Source organism: Rattus norvegicus, chromosome 17 (genome assembly GCF_036323735.1).
Source record: "Rattus norvegicus strain BN/NHsdMcwi chromosome 17, GRCr8, whole genome shotgun sequence".
In the NCBI taxonomy this organism is placed as follows: Eukaryota; Metazoa; Chordata; class Mammalia; order Rodentia; family Muridae; genus Rattus; species Rattus norvegicus.
In genome coordinates, this window is record NC_086035.1 from 34,421,982 (window position 1) to 34,439,976 (window position 17,995).

The following is a 17,995-nucleotide window of genomic DNA, read 5'->3' on the forward strand; positions in this document are numbered from 1 at the left end:
TATGGTCGATTTTGGAGAAAGTACCATGAGGAGCTGAGAAGAAGGTATATCCTTTTGCTTTAGGATAGAATGTTCTATAAATATCTGTTAAGTCCATTTGGCTCATGACTTCTCTTAGTCTGTCTACATCTCTGTTCAATTTCTGTTTCCATGATCTGTCCATTGATGAGAGTGGGGTGTTGAAATCTCCCACTATTATTGTGTGAGGTGCAATGTGTGTTTTGAGCTTTAGTAAGGTTTCTTTTACATATGTAGGTGCCCTTGTATTTGGGGCATAGATATTTAGGATTGAGAGTTCATCTTGGTGGATTTTTCCTTTGATGAATATGAAGTGTCCTTCCTTATCTTTTTTGATGACTTTTAATTGAAAATTGATTTTATTTGATATTAGAATGGCTACTCCAGCTTGCTTCTTCTGACCATTTGCTTGGAAAATTGTTTTCCAGCCTTTCACTCTGAGGTAATGTCTGTCTTTGTCTCTGAGGTGTGTTTCCTGTAGGCAGCAGAATGCAGGGTCGTCGTTGTGTATCCAGTTTGTTAATCTATTTCTTTTTATTGGGGAGTTGAGGCCATTGATGTTGAGAGATATTAAGGAATAGTGATTATTGCTTCCTGTTATATTCATATTTGGATGTGAGGTTATGTTTGTGTGCTTTCATTCTCTTTGTTTTGTTGCCAAGACGATTAGTTTCTTGCTTCTTCTAGGTTATAGCTTGCCTCCTTATGTTGGGCTTTACCATTTATTATCCTTTGTAGTGCTGGATTTGTAGAAAGATATTGTGTAAATTTGGTTTTGTCATGGAATATCTTGGTTTCTCCATCTATGTTAATTGAGAGTTTTGCAGGATACAGTAACCTGGGCTGGCATTTGTGTTCTCTTAGGGTCTGTATGACATCAGTCCAGGATCTTCTGGCCTTCATAGTTTCTGGCGAGAAGTCTGGTGTGATTCTGATAGGTCTGCCTTTATATGTTACTTGACCTTTTTCCTTACTGCTTTTAATATTCTTTCTTTATTTTGTGCGTTTGGTGTTTTGACTATCATGTGACGGGAGGTGTTTCTTTTCTGGTCCAATCTATTTGGAGTTCTGTAGGCTTCTTGTATGCCTATGGGTATCTCTTGTTTTAGATTAGGGAAGTTTTCTTGTATGATTTTGTTGAAGATATTTACTGGTCCTTTGAGCTGGGAGTCTTCACTCTCTTCTATACCTATTATCCTTAGGTTTGATCTTCTCATTGAGTCCTGGATTTCCTGTATGTTTTGGACCAGTAGCTTTTTCCGCTTTACATTATCTTTGACAGTTGAGTCAATGATTTCTATGGAATCTTCTGCTCCTGAGATTCTCTCTTCCATCTCTTGTATTCTGTTGGTGATGCTTGTATCTACGGCTCCTTGTCTCTTCCTTTGGTTTTCTATATCCAGGGTTGTTTCCATGTGTTCTTTCTTGATTGCTTCTATTTCCATTTTTAATTCCTTCAACTGTTTGATTGTGTTTTCCTGGAATTCTTTCAGGGATTTTTGCGATTCCTCTCTGTAGGCTTCTACTTGTTCTCTAAGGGAGTTCTTCACGTCTTTCTTGAAGTCCTCCAGCATCATGATCAAATATGTGTTTGAAACTAGATCTTGCTTTTCTGGTGTCTTTGGATATTCCATGTTTGTTTTGGTGGGAGAATTGGGCTCCGATGATGCCAAGTAGTCTTGGTTTCTGTTGCTTGGGTTCCTGCGCTTGCCTCTCGCCATCAGATTATCTCTAGTGTTACTTTGTTCTGCTATTTCTGACAGTGGCTAGACTGTCCTATAAGCCTGTGTGTCAGGAGTGCTGTAGACCTGTTTTCCTCTCTTTCAGTCAGGTATGGGGACAGAGTGTTCTGCTTTCGGGCGTGTAGTTTTTCCTCTCTACAGGTCTTCAGCTGTTCCTGTGGGCCTGTGTCTTGAGTTCACCAGGCAGCTTTCTTGCAGCAGAAAAGTTGGTCTTACCTGTGGTCCCGAGGCTCAAGTTCGCTCGTGGGGTGCTGCCCACGGGCTCTCTGCGGCGGCAGCAACCAGGAATACCTGTGCCGCCCCTTCCGGGAACTTCAGTGCACCAGGGTTCCAGATGGCCTTTGGTGTTTTCCTCTGGCGTCCGAGATGTATGTACAGAGAGCAGTCTCTTCTGGTTTCCCAGGCTTGTCTGCCTCTCTGAAGGTTTAGCTCTCCCTCCCACGGGATTTGGGTGCAGAGAACTGTTTATCCGGTCTGTTTCCTTCAGGTTCCGGCGGTGTCTCAGGCAGGGGTCCTGCCGCTCCTGGGCCCTCCCCCACGGGAGCCCAGATGCCTTATACAGTTTCCTCTTGGGCCAGGGATGTGGGCAGGGGTGAGCAGTGTTGGTGGTCACTTCCACTCTGCAGCCTCAGGAGTGCCCACCTGACCAGGCGGTTGGGTCTCTCTCTCACAGGGTCTGGGAGCAGAGAGCTCTCAGCCTGCTTTCTTATAAACCCCAGGTCTACCAGCCCAGGGAGAGCACCACCCACAGTGACTGAGCCCTCCCACATCAATAACTAATTAAGAAAATACCCTACAGATTTGCATACAGGTCACCATTATAGAGAGGTTTGGTTAATTAATAGCCCTTCCTCCTAGGTTTAAGACAAGTGAACAAAAACAAACCAGCACAAGAACTATTAAAATACATCATGTCAGCTGGAAATGGGGCTTGTGGTCTTACAAGCCTCAGTACTTGGGAGAGAACCCAACACAGGAAAATCACAAATGCAAGGATGATTTAGTAATACTAGGTCTCAACGTAAAAGTTAAAAGAAAAAAGAAGGCTGTTGATGTGACTCAAAAGTACATCATTTATAAGGTCCTGGGGTCAATCCCCAGTAGCACGTGCGTGCACACGTGTGCACATGTGCACACACACACACACACACACACACACACACACACACACACACACGGACACACACAGACACACACGGACACACATGCATACTCACACCAAACCAAAACCAAACTCCAAAGATACGCAGTGACAACTCTGTAGAATGTGACTATTTTTACCTTCAAGACTAAAGTAGTCCTAAATAGTTTCCTCACACCACCACCCTGGGTACAGGCCAGAGTTCCTACATGCCACTGAGGAAAATAAAAGCAAAGTCACTGGTGACAGTTTTGTACCCCACTAGCACCCAGCTAGTTTCTGCTTCAGCGAAGTGGAATCACGCATTCTGGAGTGCACACACTGCCTTTTAAATCTTTCTAAGTAGAGCGGAGAGCTGCAGGCTTGTTCTCTGAAGTTGTCTTTCTCTACTAGTTGAGTAAATGAAGGACCCCCTTAGTAAAAAATATTAAATAAGGTCCACTACAGAAGAGCTGGCTCTCCAAAAAGTCTTGGAGCACTGTGTCACTCTCCAAGGGACCAGTGTCCTACTCTGTGACCCCATCTCTCCCTCAGGCTTATCTCAGAACTTACAGGACCTCCCTCTCTGGCTAATGTTACCCCATGTTATCAATAGCATAGGGGAGAGGTTTGCAAGGGGAGACTGGGAGACACACCAGCTTTCTGAAAGTGAGCAGGTTAGTTTTAAGGCTTTGGTCTTTAGATCCCCGACAGTGAGTGATGAAACCACAGCCATTGCCTAGCGAGTCTCTTCACCCTTTGTGCAGAAAGAATGCAGCACAGGCGACCACCAAAGGCTCTTGGACAAAGGTTTGCAGATCTGACATGATTTTTCTATCAATCCACAAATGAATGGTAACTATGCTAGTGATTGCACTCACAGTTGTAGAGAACACATTCATAAGTCATTATCAAGAAAGTAAATTTAAACTGGAATTTTACTCTTCCCTGTCTGGCCCACCATAGACTATTACGGAACACTACTCGCAGATATAATGTTGAGGGATGATACCCTTACCTGGTGATCACTTTCTGGGAGGGTTGTGTGATTTATCCAGACAAAATGCCAGCCATTTTATACCAATCTCTCATATGTTAACTCTGGAAGAGAAGAAATATTAAAGTGATTCACGACAGTGATCAGATTTTAATTTCTTGGCTAAGTAATTGTTCATCCTGCACATTAAGACTGTGTGAGGAGAAAATGAAGTCACTTGTTCCACACTGACAACATATTTTCCCTAATACGGAGTTAAACTATCTCAGACCCCGTCTTCCTGATGATGGTCAGCACCCTTTCTCATGTTTCACAGACACTCGACAAGGGGGACAGGACGGGAGAAACAGACTCTGAAGTCAGGCTGCTGGATGCTGACTCTAACAGATTGAGTTCTTACTGAGGAATCTGCAGTTAAACCTTGCTAAATGCTCAGTTTTTATTATGAGGTTTGTACAAGTGTTACTGTGCTGTGTTTTGAAATTTCCTTTATAAAAGGCTCTTTTTTTTTTTGGTTTTTCTTTTTCATACAAGACCCACATGTTACATAAGTATTGCTCCTTAACAATATGAATGTCTTACTCTAATCTTGTCTCTGTACTTACTTCCCAGAGCTACCTCTCTGGTTTATTCCCTCAGCACTCAAAGTGCATGTACATGCGGTCTGGGTGGGTTACGTCTCTGCTCACTGCTGCCTTACTCTGTTCATTTTACTTAGCTTTGCAGTTTCACAGAACCTCCTCTGTCAGCACCCTTAAAGCGGGGTTATTTGTTGGTCATTTCTCTAGCCAGCCTGCTCTTGGGCCTTAAGTCTCTCTCTTTCCAGCTTCCCTTTCAGCTACAGTAAAATGTTTCAACGCTCACGTCCACGCGTAGATACTTTTATACCTACATGAACGTCAATAGCACGAGTCCAAAATGGAATTGTTGACTAAACTGTTTGCATAGTCATTAATGTTGCAGTGGATATGCATAAAATATCACCCATAAAGTTTGCAATAAAAGTCTGATGCCAAAAGTCTAGGTTTTTGCAAAACCTTCTTTATGTGTTGTTTGGACTGGCATTTTCGTACTTATGGATGAAGCAGTCTCTCAACTGCTAATGCTTTTCAGGGGATTTTCTACTCATATTTACTTAGCAATTACCTTTGCTTATTTTTTTTCTCAGTCGGGCAATTCATAATCTCTCATATTAAAGAGTACGTGCTATTTATAGAAGCTAATGTTATACATGCTATTTATAGAAGCTAATGTTACACATGTAACGTGCAGCAAACAGCTTTCACCAGTTGGCAGTGTATCTCTGGGATTTACTTATTGGGCTGCTTATCAGTCTTCTGTAGCTAAGCTCAGCAGCAGAGTCTATGATGAGTTCAGAAGATTCTAGAAAGGATATGTAAGCTGCAGAGTTATTGAAAAGGACTGCATCGCGGTGACAGAGAAAACCCCGTATGAAGATCATCTTGGATAGCGTATCATAACAGCAGGGCTTTGGCACTGTCTTCCTTATCAAAAGGTGTTTTCATGAGAAGATTTTCATTTAAAATGCTAAGATGATGTAAAAGCCGTGGGCTCTCTCTAAGACTGCACTTTAGGGAGAGAATTCAGGAACGCATCGGTTAGAATTCTGTTCTTCAGTGTGTTACAGTGGCGGGCTAAGGAAAGAAGCGCAGAGAGACAAGGACATTGACCGACAGTCTAAAGCAAACACGAAGTGGGGATTTGAAACGGATAGAGACTCACTGAAGAAAACTTGGAACAAAAATAATCTTGAGTTAACGACCTAAAGCTTCTTAGACCTGTTGCTTATTTCCCTTCTGCTTTTTGTTGTTGCGAAGGCGGCTCTGCTTTACAAATTTCCAGGCATTAATGAAAACAAAAGAAAGCATTCTACTTACAAGTCAGTGATAATGAAACTAGATTGCTTTCACTAGGGTGCCAAGAACCTAAGTCTGACTTCAATAGTATTTTGACAAGATGTGCACACAGGATGGTGCTTGTGATTTACGTCTTATGGATACATAGTCATTAAATGTTACTAAAATATAAGATACATATACTACGACTTTATACTTCTTTATCATAGTGCTTAACATTGTGGCAGCTTGGTCTTGTTAGCAAATCTCTTTTCTCAGCAGGTCAAGTTTCAGGAAGTATTTAAGAAGTCATTATGTAGGAAACACTTTCCGTTCTCTTCCATTGCAGAGAAAGTGGCAGCAGGGAGCTGTGCGCACTGGGAAGCATCATGGTACAGTGTGTTTTACTCACGGTACAACATGTGACATCATCTGAACGGGAAGATGGTTATTAAACCCAGCTTAACAGAACATTCTCACTCAAGAAGAATTACGCATAGAATCCTGAATGGAATTGAGCTGACAAACCAAGAAGAATTTGGGTCAAAGAGTAGAGAAATTTTTGAAGATAAAATTGTAAGCATATGACATTTGTTGGAAGAAGTACAAGGAGATGTTTTAATATGTGTGGAAGGAAAAAAAGTAAACTGTCTCACTCACAAGCCAGTGAGGGTGGTCACTGATACTCTGTCGCTTGTTAGCACTGAGAAGCTCTGCCTGCTGGTGTTTTACGTGTTTTGTGTATGGCTTCCTCTCTCACTCACACTGCATGGCTGGTGTCTGAGTGGAATTCTGCTCCACGTTTTCCCATAAATGTTAAATCCTGTATTATTAAAGCTGCCTGCAGGCTTCAGTCCTAGATGCAAGCAGCAGAAAACTGTGACAATATCCTGATGGAGAGGACATAATTCTCAGACATGTTTCTAGAGAATCTAGGTTTGGCTAAGTCAGATAGCCAACATCGATGATGCTCTGTCAAAACAAAAAGTATTTGGCTGGGTCTGTCTAACAGCTGCCAGAAATCTACATACATTGAGAGGGAATCCTTCAGGAACCAAAACATTTGAAGATTCACTGGCTTAAAAGAAATCCCCACGTGCTTGGAGCCTAACCACTTTATATCTAGAACCTGCAACAGTGTTTATAAACCATGCATTAGGTAAGCAAGAGCCTGCACTGAAAGCTGAGAGTAAGATGTGACTGAGTCAGTATCTACACATGAACCAGTTCATGTTGTTCTGGGGAAGAACTGCAGGTGCTAGGCAAAGACGCTCCCAACCGAGCTAACTCCCAGCCCCGACACCCCAATTTTAAAGCCCATCACCTGTTTTTAACCTTTTATAAACCATCTTTGGATATCTTGCAGGTTGCCCTTGAACTCCTGATTGAGTGGGGCTTCTTGCCTCAGTTTCCCAAGCAGTATTGACTACAGACTGTACTGTGTCCAGCTACATTTTTAGAAAGCTTGATTGAGATACCACTGCTGTCCGGGCTCCTCTGCTCACGTGCACATTAAATGGTACTGACATAGTTTCAGTAGCTCCTCCAACTGATAGTTGGAATTTCTAGATTTCTTATTAGTGTTCTTATGAATAAAATATTGCAAATAAAACAATCATTCTTAATGTTCTTCCTTTAGAGAAATAGGTCTTGATTCCAAATGATAACTTTAAATACATTCTTAAACCATTAGCTTTCGTCAGAAAGTAGGTTGCCTAATGTAGGACAGACAATGAGGCAAAGAACACGACTCTGGACTGTGGAATACCGTGTTTAAATCTTAAGCGTCAGTTACCATATTTGGGTCCTCTCTTCATCCCCACTATTTCTTAGTATTGCAACTGACAGCATGAAGATAGTAGAGACCATCTCATAGAGATTAATGAAGCTTAAATAAGGACACTTGCAGAACGAACACTCTGTGGCATGTGATATGTGATGAATAAAGTTTAGCTTTATTAAAATGTTATTTTATTTTTTGGGGAAAGGGGAGTTATCTGCATAGCCCTGGCTATTCTGGAACTGGATTTGTAGAACTCAGAGATCTGCCTGCCTCTGCCTCTGCCTCTGCCTCTGCCTCTGCCTCTGCCTCTGCCTCTGCCTCTGCCTCTGCCTCTGCCTCTGCCTCTGCCTCTGCCTCTGCCTCTGCCTCTGCCTCTGCCTCTGCCTCTGCCTCTGCCTCTGCCTCTGCCTCTGCCTCTGCCTCTGCCTCCTCTGCCTCTGCCTCTGCCTCTGCCTCCTCTGCCTCTGCCTCCTCTGCCTCTGCCTCTGCCTCCTCTGCCTCTGCCTCTGCCTCTGCCTCTGCCTCTGCCTCTGCCTCTGCCTCTGCCTCCGCCTCCGCCTTTGCCTCCTCTGCCTCTGCCTCCGCCTCTGCCTCTGCCTCTGCCTCCGCCTCCGCCTCCGCCTCCGCCTCCGCCTCCGCCTCCGCCTCCGCCTCTGCCTCTGCCTCTGCCTCTGCCTCTGCCTCTGCCTCCTCTGCCTCTGCCTCTGCCTCTGCCTCTGCCTCTGCCTCTGCCTCTGCCTCTGCCTCTGCCTCTGCCTCCTCTGCCTCTGCCTCTGCCTCTGCCTCCTCTGCCTCTGCCTCTGCCTCCTCTGCCTCTGCCTCTGCCTCCTCTGCCTCTGCCTCTGCCTCTGCCTCTGCCTCTGCCTCTGCCTCCGCCTCCGCCTCCGCCTCCACCTCCGCCTCCGCCTCTGCCTCTGCCTCTGCCTCTGCCTCTGCCTCTGCCTCCTCTGCCTCTGCCTCTGCCTCCGCCTCTGCCTCCGCCTCCGCCTCCGCCTCCGCCTCCGCCTCTGCCTCTGCCTCTGCCTCTGCCTCCGCCTCTGCCTCCTCTGCCTCCTCTGCCTCTGCCTCTGCCTCTGCCTCTGCCTCTGCCTCCTCTGCCTCTGCCTCCTCTGCCTCTGCCTCTGCCTCTGCCTCCGCCTCCGCCTCCGCCTCTGCCTCCTCTGCCTCTGCCTCTGCCTCTGCCTCTGCCTCTGCCTCTGCCTCTGCCTCTGCCTCTGCCTCTGCCTCTGCCTCTGCCTCTGCCTCTGCCTCTGCCTCTGCCTCTGCCTCTGCCTGTATGTACCACCACTGCCCAATTTTAAAGCATTGTCTTATACAAAGGCCAAGAAAATAACATCTAAGGTAATCATTTTAGGTGAGGGATAGGTAGTACCAGAGTGCTTTTCTGTCTATAACATGAATCGCCTGGGAGTCTTGTGAAAATGCAGATTCTTATTCAATGAGTCTGAGACTTTACATTTTCATAAATTCTCAGGAGTCTGGGCTGTGGACTATGATAGGACCTGAGGTGACTAGGTAGTTGCTTCTAATTTGAAATGTGGCAAGCCTGAACAGAAGAAAAGAGATGCCTGACTCCCTTTGACACATTTAAAAGCACTGATGTGAGCCTCTGGCCTTTCACTGTTTTTGATTAATCTTTTCATTATCTTTACTTTTTCCCCAGCCAATATTTCTTTAGATTGAAAATGACATTAATGTCTATGTCTCAATGAGATTGGCTTTAAGCTTTTGTGTGTTTGTATATGTGGGGTGTGGGGTTAAGAGAGAGAAGGAGAGGGAGAGGAGATGGGGAGGGGAAGGTGAGGGGGGAAGAGCGGGAGAGAGAGAGGCAGGATGAAACATCCCATTGGAAAGGTAGCTCCACTGTCACACCTTTCCTCTGGCATGAGGAATTTGCTCAGTGCTTTGTACGAAGCTATGAGGGTGCACAGTATTGGTCCATAATATTAAGGGAATTCTTGAGAGGAACAGAAGATGCTCCCACTACAGGGAAACCAAACAATTCAGCCACACAAGACATCTATCTCATATGAACACTAGAATAGGAGGCCGAGTGGTTTTTAATCTCCTCTTTCTCAATATGCATGCAGCCTGACCAACAACTGCAGGGCAAAGACCATTTTTATACTTTGACGTGTCCTCAAGGGTGGAACATCATTCTGCTCCATATAATTGACTTTGCAAGAACCTGCAGCTGCTGATGCCAATTTCACAGACAAGTCTTCATTTCTTAAAGCAGAGTATGATCTTTGATTCATAGAAAAGGAGTGAAGTGAATAGCTAAGCAACCCAGAGAGTTAATTAGCAAGCAGAGAGTCTCTTTATAAGCAAGCACATAGCCACATGTATGCGTTTTTAATGTTCTTGCCCTGCAGTTAAGTCAGACAAATAGATAAACTCACTGACCTAAAGTAAGACTTTTATCTCTTGGTGAAGACCAAGGTGTCTTCTATGTATACAAAACGAGTAAGAAATCAGTCGATCTAAACCAAAGGATGGTTGATCGTGTGGTTTAAAATGGGGAACACATCCAGAATTAGGAAAGACACTCTGCCATCGAAGCAATGGGGTCTCATTGCTCATCTGCTTCCCAAGCTTTTAAATCTTACAAATGCAACAGAACATAAGAGCCTCAAAACACTCAAAGACGGTCTCGGGCGCAAGAGTTACAGCAGCAGCTAGCTGGTTCTAGACGGCCTCTCGTCTACTGAAGACCGTCAGAGGAAGCACGCATAGAGGTGCCCAGGGAAAATGCAAAACTTAAAGTAAGTGCTGCTAAATTGACCTATGAGAATAAAGTAAACAAAGCAATCACACAGCCTTCAAACCGCATGGCAAACTCTTGTTATATAAAAAAAAATTGAAACAGAATTTCATTTTTCACATGCAAAGGAATTTTTCTTTTCTGAATATCCGCTATGAAAAGAATTAAAAAGTCAGCAAATATTTCGTGGTAATGCAGCATCACTCATTTGTTATTTCTGTGAATGCTCTAAATATAGACTTTGTTTTGCATTTCCATTTGTCAGATTTGGTGTTAAAGTAATAACCCTAATGAAACTTCTGGTACATTTATGCCACTTTGGATACCTTTTCTGGAAAGGAAACACCATATTTTAGAGCTGTTGATGGTTTAATAGTAGTCACTTGCCAAATCATTTGACTATTACCTTCTGCCACTTAGGTAATACTGGTTAAAAGCAATTGTAGGTATCAAGTCATTAAGAAGTGACTTTTTAGAACCTAAAATTCAGGGGAAAGACCAGGTACAGAGATAATAAAAGACCAAAGGAGGACAATAGCCTACGCTGGGCAGCCCAAACTCACAAGGGGGACAGGAGCTCCATCTCTGTCCCCAGAACAGATTTGAAAGCAAAACGTAGCAGTTCTCAACTATCTGCTGGGAAGGGCACCCTGGGAGCACAGAGAAGCCACACATCTGTGGTTCACACTATGCTTCAAAGTCCTCGGTGGCGAAGTACTTACTCCGCGTTGGAATAGGTATAACATTAAACTTTTCTTTTCTCGGCACAAGCAAAATTAGTTGTTAGTGTTAATTAGTAACGCAGGATCCGCGCAGTCATAGGTAGCAGCACTCAAAGGCTGCAAAACTAGGCTCTGAAGGTAACAAGGACAATTCTTCCTCCAGACCAGACAGGAGACGAGAAAAGCTAGAAAGCTGAAAGGTCTATGACGTGCCCTTCTTATGCTGACTACAATAAGACAAGACGGACCGAAGCCCAGTAAACATGCCTCAGACATTGATGGGCAAACATTCCGTAAGCCTCCGGATGACAGGTTTTCAAGTGAGAGAAAGCCCACTCTCTTCTAAGGTGGTGGATGCTGAGTTAGTTAGTTAGTTAGTTAGTTAGTTAGTTAGTTAGTTAGTTAGTTAGTTAGCCAGTTAGTTAGTCAGTCAGTTAGATATTCAGTGAGTGCCAAGGAAGAACAGAATTAGAAATCAAAACCTTGTGAAGGGGAAAATAAACTTATATCAACAACAAAAAAACCACAATAAACCAAAAACAAGGAATCCAGGAAGAGAAGAAGGGCTCAGAAAAGTCAGTAAATTTTAACACCTTGCAGCTTGAGGCCACTCCCTAAAGCTCAAGCATTATGTATTATATGTTATAGGACTCGTCACCTATGATCTGAGGATGGACCTGTGGAATTTCCCTAAGAAACATTCGACCAGAGATGATCAAAAGAATGACGATTTTGAACAGTTTTGAAGACTCTTATCATGGGATAGTAAGGTCACTGTTTAGACTTTTATTTTGTCAGCAATAACCAAGAAAAAGAAAGTATCAAGGATTTTTAATGACTGTAAGAGACCTTCTGGGTAGTGACCAGAGACTCGGAATTGTTAGACAAATAAAAACACTCTTAATATCACACAGCTAATTCAGGGTAAGAACGAGGATTTCTGGGCAGTAGCAGGAAATTGATCCTGTGGATGGAGAAGTGACTTTCCCAGTGGATCCTTAATGGCTCCGGAGGGCCTCAGGAGACAGGCAAACTAGACAGGTAGTGTTTGATTGCGGTTTAACCAAGGAAATGAAACACTGAAACAAGCTTCTTGGGGGTCCTTATATTTGTAAAGAGGGTTAAGTATTTTGTTAGGGGCAATACAGGGACTTCAATCAAGAAAATCATTTTAGGAATGAAAGTACCTTGAAAAGGGAAATAAGAATTACTGACTGAAGAGAGCAGGCTGTGAGGCTGCGCTTCTCTCTCTCTCTCTCTCTCTCTCTCTCTCTCTCTCTCTCTCTCTCTCTCTCTCTCTCTCTCTCTCTCTCTCTCTCTCTCCTGGAATGACACAGGAAATTAATGTTGCCAACTTCCAAATGAGACCTCAGGGCACAGAGTGCCAAACTTCCCTGAAAAAGCAAACAAACAAACAAACAAAAACCATCTCCCCAGAGTTAAGAAAGACAACAGGGCAAACGGGGACACCGGTAGACTATGCTCCTATGCTTGACCAAACACGGGGGCAGGTGAAGCCTTGGGTAGGATTGGGTTACATTTTCTGGAGACCACAGCTTTCTGAGATTGCAGAGACATTGGGCTAAACGTTTCTAAGGAACGGGAAATGAGATAGAAGAATGGTGAGCCCTCCGCTAGCTCGGTTGTTCAGTACTGAAATGGGACCACTGAAATCCACTGGGGACTACAGTTAAAGTCAGACCACTGAGGAGCAGCCACTAGCTTCTCCCCACCTCTGACTGAGGAATCAGAATGGCTGCGAACACCTGTGGTGATGAAGTGTGGCCCACCCACTGACTGACTGTCTGATGCGATGACCTGCTGCTAGTAGAACCTGGGGGAGAGGAAGGAGAGAAGGCAGTAGGGGCGGGGGTGGGGGTCATTGGCAAACAAAGAGGTGAGGCTGGGGACACCCTTAACTTAAGCTCAAAGTAGCACAACTTCAAATTGTTGGCCCCGCGGTCACACAGGCCACGGTTAAATTCAGGTCACAGCTAAAATACAAGTTATTTAAAAGCACGGAGGAAAATTGGCTTGCTTGCCTCCCCATTTCTGTAGAGTTCTACCCTGTACTCGAAAGAGTTTGATCAAAACATTAGTACGCCTTTGGACCACCCTGCAAACCAGCGCACTTTACTCCCACCTGATCCGGAGAAGGGCAGCCCGCTCCAGGCTCATTCCCCTGACCGGGAATGAGCTCGTTCCCCCGGGTCCCCCAAGTCCTCCGTGCCCAGTACTCTGGATTCAGATGTGGTGACAAGGAACCGACCACTCCGGACTCTGATCACCACGCTGGCGGGACGCCTGGGCTGGGACTCACCAGGGAATGTGGCAGAGCTGAGAGAGCCGCAGCGCTGGTACCGGCCTCGGCCACCCCGGTGATCGGTGATCGGGTGGAACAGGACTCAAGCCACGAATCCTCTCCAGCGGGACAGCATCATCCAGTCCCTCCCAACTGCCTGGAGGTCAGCAGCTAGGCACTTCCATATTTATAGCCTAGGGGGCGTCGCTGCTCTGCAGGTTCCAACCCTCAGGCTCGGCTTTGCACTCCTCCCCCGCCCCGCCCTGAGACCCTCTGTCCAACCCGCTCCCTCTCTAGTTTCTGACGGCGCCTTCCCTGCTGCCAGTCACCCAGTGTCGCCTTCCAGATCCAAGCTCAGCTGGTCCTGACTCCCTCATCCCAGCTTGAAGTGTTGAAGATGGAGGGAGGTGGGCATAAGGCCACATGAACTGACTCCAAGATAAATGCTCCACTTAGAAAGAAAAAAAAAAAAGAAGAAGAAGAAGCTTGGAAAACTTTTAAGGGTGATTTAGGGAACTCCCTTGTCTTTACTGTGGCTGACTCAAAATGTGATGCCTTTGTTGTGGATTACAGATGGCATGGTTTAATTTCAGAGTTGTAAAATAAAAGATTATCAGTTCCTTCTAGTTTACACGTTGCTCGAGCTGCATTTATTTAAAAATAAAAACAGACTGCCAAAACAAAATGGCACAAAATATTTGAGGACAATTCTAGATTTAATAAAAGGAAAGGAAAGGATGGAAGGAAGGAAAGGAAAGGATGGAAGGAAGGAAAGGAAAGGAAAGGAAAGGAAAGGAAGGAAAGGAAAGGAAGGAAGGAAGGAAAGGAAAGGAAAGGAAAGGAAAGGAAAGGAAAGGAAAGGAAAGGAAAGGAAAGGAAAGGAAAGGAAAGAAAGAAACGAAAAAGGAAAATACGTTCCCCACTGCATCGGGAGCCAGAATCACTCTGATACTCAACTCAGGCAATAGTGTACAAGCTTACTTCAGACTAACAGCTTCTATGCATGGAGATTCGAGTCCTCACTAGCAATTCAAATCCAGTGGAAAAATAAAGATATTGAAATCAGGATGTGCCCTGCTCTGAGTTACTCCACACTGTGCAATACAATGGCTTTCGAGCTGCCAAGATTGTATTTTACAAGCAGCATTGGTTCCATTTAAAGTGAAAATGCAGAAGTAGAATTCACACCTTGATGGGCACATAAACACCATCTGCCTAGCACCACCCACAAGGCACAGACAGATTAACAACTTACTCTTAAAGCAGAAAGGGCCCCTACTATATAAAATAAAAAAGCAAACTAAACAGGGCGGGGGGACTATAGCCACACACACCAATGTTAATATCAAACCAGGAGTGACGACACACTAGACTAACAAGACTGGGAAAGGATGTGGCTCTCTCGCCTGAGCCCATTGAAGAGGAGAAGCCCTTATCTTGCCACCCTGTGTGTAGCAGAGAAAGCCCAACCTTCCCAGGGGCTTCAACTTAGCTGCCCATCTGTCTGTCTCTACTTGCCATGGAACTGCCTTCTGGACTGAGTCCTGCACTTGGCATCTAAAGCCTCTGCCCATGGCTCAGCTCAAACCTTGACTCTTAGCAGCAGACCTCCAGTAGCGATTATCTTATTACCCTTTTGACCCCTTTAGCTACCCTGCCTGCTTCCCAAGTGTCTTTGCAATTCCCTGAGCCCTGTTACATACTCTTCAATCCCATGTAGCCAGTCTGTAAAGTACGTATATGTATATGCATATGTATATGCATATGATATATGTACATATACATGTATATGATTGATGTATATGTACATGTATGTGACTATGAATGTGTATGTGTATATAGTATATGTGTATGTTGTATTATATGATGTATGTGTACATGTAAGTATATGTATATATTGTATGTGTGATATATGGTGCATAATCTGAAAGTTAATGTTCATAGGTAAGATTGGAATCAAAGAGTCTGTTTCTGTGTTTGCCTTGTCAAGCTATCAAGGAATTAGAGACTACAAATTGGTTCTTACAAAGTCAACATTCCTTGTGAATTTGTTGTTATCCAATAAATCCTGATGTTGTGAAAAGTCACGGGCATGTTAATTAAATCTTTGCAAAGATATAAACTCAGGTGGTTTTCTAGTATGAAACTCTGCTGGAAGAGAACAAAAACAGTGACATACAAGAGACAAGTTCAGGAAAGGGCTTCCTGAATTCTGTTCCCTCCGAATAAAGGCCAACAACTGATAAATGAGACCCCATAAAGGTCTTCTGCACAGGGAGGGAAACAGAAACAGCCAACTGAGTGAGGTAGAAGCCCACAGAAGAGAGAAATTTTTTCCAGCTATACATAATTTCCAAAACATATACATTATTTAATTATATATAATATGTGATATACAGAAAAATTATATAACATGACATTTGACATATAACGTGTGAAATGTAACATACAGCATATAATCTATGACATTTGACATATGATGTATGGCATAACATATAGTATTAACATATAACGTGTAATATATAAATTATTAAATTATAAGATTAATTTCCAAAACATAAATAACTTGGAAAAAACAGTCAAGAAAACACAGTTTGTTTGGTTTGTTGGATATATTTCTTTATTTACATTTCAAATGTTATTCCCTTTCCCAGTTTCCTGTCCATAAGCCCCCTATCCCCTCCCCTCCCCATAAGGGTGTTCCCCCCCATCTGCCCCTCCTTATCCCACCTCAACAGTCCCCTGCACTGGGGGTCCAACCTTGGCAGAACCAAGGGCTTCCCCTTCCACTGGTGCCCCAAAAAGGCTGTTCTCTGCTACATATGCAGTTGGAGCCCTGGGTCAGTCAATGTATAGTCTTATGGTAGTGGTTTAGTCCCTGGAAGCTCTCGTTGGTTGGCATTGTTGTTTTTATGGGGTTGCAAGCCACTTCAGCTCTTTCAATCCTTCCTCTTATTCCCCTCAAGGGAGTCCTGTTCTCAGTTCAGTGATTTGCTGCTAGCTTTGACCTCAGTATTTGACATGCTCTGGATGTGTCTCTCAGAGGAGATCCGGTCCCCTTCAGCATGCATTTTTTAGCTTCATCCATCTTATCTAGTTTTGGTGGCTGTATATACATGGGCCACATGTGGAGCAGGCTCTGAATGGCCATTCCTTCAGTCTCTGCTCTAAACTTCGCCTCCATGTTCCCTCCTATAGATATTTTTGTTCCCCCCCCCCCTTTTAAGAAGGAGTGGAAGCATCCACACTTTGGTCATCCTTCTTCTTGAGCTTCCTGTGGTCTGTGGATTGCATCTTGGATAATTCGAGCTTTTGGGCTAATATCAATGAGTGCATACCATGTGTGTAAGAAAACGCAGTTTAAAAATGGCCTCTGGATATGAACAGAGTCCTCTAAAGAAGAAATAACAATGGCTAAGAAATATATTATAAAATGTTTAACAGACTCAGCACTCGTAGAAATGAAAATCAAACTAGTCGAAGACTCCATGTTGCCCCAGTTAGAACAGTGAAGATGAAGAAAGCAGCTAGCAGCAAATGTTATTGAGGACACAGGGAAAAGGGGACCTTCATTTGCTTTCAGTCAGACTTCGAACTGATGCAGCCAATATAGAAATCAGTGTGGAAAATTCTCAAAACTCAAAGCCCATCTGCCATGTGACCCAGCTACACCACTCTTGTCACAATCCCGAGGGACCTGACATCTACTCCACTGCACTTGATCATCCACGTTCATAGCCACGCTATCCATCATAGCCAAGAAGTGGAAACAACCTAAATGTCCTTCGACTAATGAATAGATGATGGGAATGTGGTTCAGAGACACATGGAACACTATACAACTCTTAAAAAGGAAAATAAAACCATGAAATTTGTAGGTAAATGAATGAAACTGGAAAAGTATTCCACTGAGTAAGGCAACCCAGATGTAGTCTGAAGCATCCTAAGAAACCAGGAAAACAGAAGGAGAGCCTGGGCAGAAGGGAGGAGAAACCCTAGAGAGGGGTTAGCAGGAGACCTGTGCTACAAAATGGAGAAATGAGGGAGGCCAATACTGGAAAGTGAGAAGGAAGAGTAACACATCGGGAGAGGAGGCCACAAAGCAAAGTCTCATTTTATGAACTTTAAAATATGTGCTTGTGTGTGTGTGTGTGTGTGTGTGTGTGTGTGTGTGTGTGTGTGTTGTACATTTAAAAGAGTCATGCCACACGAGGTGATAATGATTTTCACAAGAGTCACATACTACCTTTCCATAACTCCAGGGCTAACCATGGGAAATCTTTTAAGTTGTTGGGTCAAGAGTTTTCCAAAACAATATGGGCAATGCCCTTAGTTGCCCTCCAGAATAAACCACACAAGTTGGACATGGGAGTTGGAAGAATTGAGTTGGAACTGACTTTCGAGCCTAAGGGCTTGCTCACATAATATCAGAAGGTGATAGGTGGGCTGCCAAGCCTGTGACCCACAATGGCTGCACTGCCAGATGTCCCCAAAAGTGTAACAGTGGCACTTTTATCTTGGGGTAACCAACACCTACCTAATTCAAGAAAGGGCCCATGCAATAGGAAGAAACGCATCCTTGGTACTGTGCCTAGCCAATCACTGGTGGCTGGCGAAGTTACAGACCCAAGAGGAGAACCTACTAATGACATCTGTCTAAATCAATATAGTTCCTAAGTATATTATAAATA

At 44.0% G+C, this 17,995-nt stretch overlaps 1 protein-coding gene across 3 annotated transcripts in view; it reads right to left on the reverse strand.

The window, feature by feature from the left end:
• Positions 1 to 13,542, reverse strand: part of Agtr1a (angiotensin II receptor, type 1a) — a 52,127-nt gene extending 38,585 nt beyond the window's left edge. Inside the window, exons 1-2 of one of the 3 annotated variants that reach the window (XM_039095335.2) lie at positions 13,323 to 13,542; positions 3,893 to 3,981 (exon numbers count right to left, since the gene is read on the reverse strand). The gene's annotated coding sequence lies outside the window, so the exon portion shown is untranslated. The remainder of the gene's footprint in view (positions 1 to 3,892; positions 3,982 to 13,322) is intronic. The other 2 variants (NM_030985.4, XM_008771594.4) reach the window with 2 other exon arrangements.
• Between the last annotated feature and the right edge of the window lie 4,453 nt (positions 13,543 to 17,995).